Source organism: Arachis ipaensis, chromosome B7 (assembly GCF_059453495.1).
Source record: "Arachis ipaensis isolate K30076 ecotype BB chromosome B7, ASM5945349v1, whole genome shotgun sequence".
Taxonomy (NCBI): domain Eukaryota; kingdom Viridiplantae; phylum Streptophyta; class Magnoliopsida; order Fabales; family Fabaceae; genus Arachis; species Arachis ipaensis.
In genome coordinates, this window is record NC_142442.1 from 59,985,876 (window position 1) to 59,988,089 (window position 2,214).

Consider the following 2,214-nt stretch of genomic DNA (forward strand, 5'->3'; position numbering starts at 1 on the left):
GTGGGGCCGGAGTAGAGAGAAAGCTTCAATTGGCAGAATTAGAATGTTTGAGATTGGAAGCTTACGACAACTCTAGACTTTATAAGGAAAAGTTGAAAGCCATCCATGACAAGAACATTAGGAGAAGAGAATTCCAACCCGGTGACCTAGTCCTTCTCTACAATTCAAGGTTGAGATTACTACCCGGAAAGCTTAGATCAAGGTGGGATGGGCCCTACCAAGTGGAGAAAGTAGAACCTTATGGAGTCTACCACTTGCGCCACCCATCAAACCCGGACATCTTCAAGGTAAACGGGCACCGTCTCAAATTGTATCATGGTGAGCAAAGAAAGAACGCCAAGGAATTTGAAGTGTTCCTCTTGAGGGATGCAAGTCTTGAACAAACACTATAAGCTACTGAAAGTCCAACTTAAGGACGTTAAACAAAAGTGCTAGGTGGGAGACACCCCACCATGGTAAGATCTTCCTTTGAGATTTGTGCATAGACACTTGACTTCATGTTTGTTAGCTAGATTTTAATGACAACCCCCCTTCATTTGTTGACTTCCTTGATAGTTTACCAAGTAAAATGCCCTGCTATAGTGCTTAAGTGGCTGTATGGGGGGGGGGCTTTGAAATGTCAAAAGTGGTGTAAACACTTGCAAATTTAGAAAAAAAAAAAAAACCACCCTTCTGCGCATGCGCGCACATGGCGCGTCCGCGCACATGGGCGAAATCTGCCAATCGACGCGCAAGCGCACTGTGCGCGTCCGCGCCGATTGCCTTGCTGCCCTCCTAGTACATCCTACAGAGAGTTAAGCCACTCTCAAGCTTACACTAAGCCACCGGCCCAGCACCTTTGCCGCGTGCGCGCACCTGGCGCGCACGCGTCCATATAAGGCGAGCACGAAATGCGCGCGTGCTGCAGCCGCGCACGCGCCCTTTTATTCTGCACTCCTCTCTGGGCCACTTCACAGAGAGTTGAGCCCCCTCCAGGCCCTTCTCATGCCTGGGGCACAACCACGAGGACGCGCGCGCGCACTGTGCGCGCGCGCGCCAAAAAGCGCTGAAGCCATCTCTGGTACTTCGTCCAGAGAGTTATGCCACCCCTGTGCCTCTCCTGTGCCGCCAGCCCAAGCGCATGGACGCGCACACGAAATGTGCGCGCGCGTGCCCCTAGTCCACCTCACTCCCTGCGCGAGCGCGCACCGCGCGCGCACGCGCCGGTGATCGACGCCTTCTTTAAAAAGGAAAAGGGGCACACTCATCCCTTCATTCTCATTCCACTTCTCTTCACTTCTCTTCTTTTCCCATATCCTTCTCCATCTCACAAGGTATTATACTAGGCTCCCTCTTAGTCCATTAATCTCTTGTAGTTCTTATTCATTTAGTTGCACCATCTTTTAGGTAGCTTCTTTCTTCTTTTTTTTCTCTCTTCCTTCTTTCTCTAGTTACTCCCTTGGGATGTCTTTGCTCTCCGCTCTCTTTCAATCCAATTCTTCATGGGCATTTGGGTCTCAAACTCACTTACATGAATAGATGAATGGTGTTGCTTACTTTTCTTGCAATCAATATGCATTATAATCATTAATAATGGATTGTGGAATGTTACATTGCTCTCATTTTCACATAATCACATACTACTTCAAGGATGCACGCCAAGTGTTCGATGAAACGCACACTTGAATTTTGGACTCATTGTGACTACCTTGCCTCTCAACCAATCACTTTTGAGTGCATCCCCACTTTCCACAAACCCTTCATTCCTATTTTCTTAGCTTGCCTTCCAATTATGGTCCCCAAGGGTGTGCGCTTCTCATGCCTCTTCCTTGCATGCTTAAACTACCCTTGCACCACATGAAAATAATTTGCCTTGCTCTTCACACATTATCCTAGTTACATGTTGCAGCTGTCATGTAACAAAGATACCCATATTTTATGGCATAACTTTTCATTACATAGAGCTCATGTACCTCCACTTCTTTGAGTTTGATATTTTCCCTTTCTTACTTCCACAGGATGATCATCAAAAAGGACAACGGGAAAGGCCCCAAGAAGCCAGCTTCCAATAAAGTGCGCCAAGAACTAACGGCCAGGCCCCTCCTGAAGAAGACCAAGGGCCCCGTTGACGTTCTAGAGAAGGACAACCCTCCTAAGGATTCAAACAAGTTTCCCAACCGTTACTGCAAACTTGTTTACTCCAGAATGATTGAAAGGAATTACCATCCGGAACCC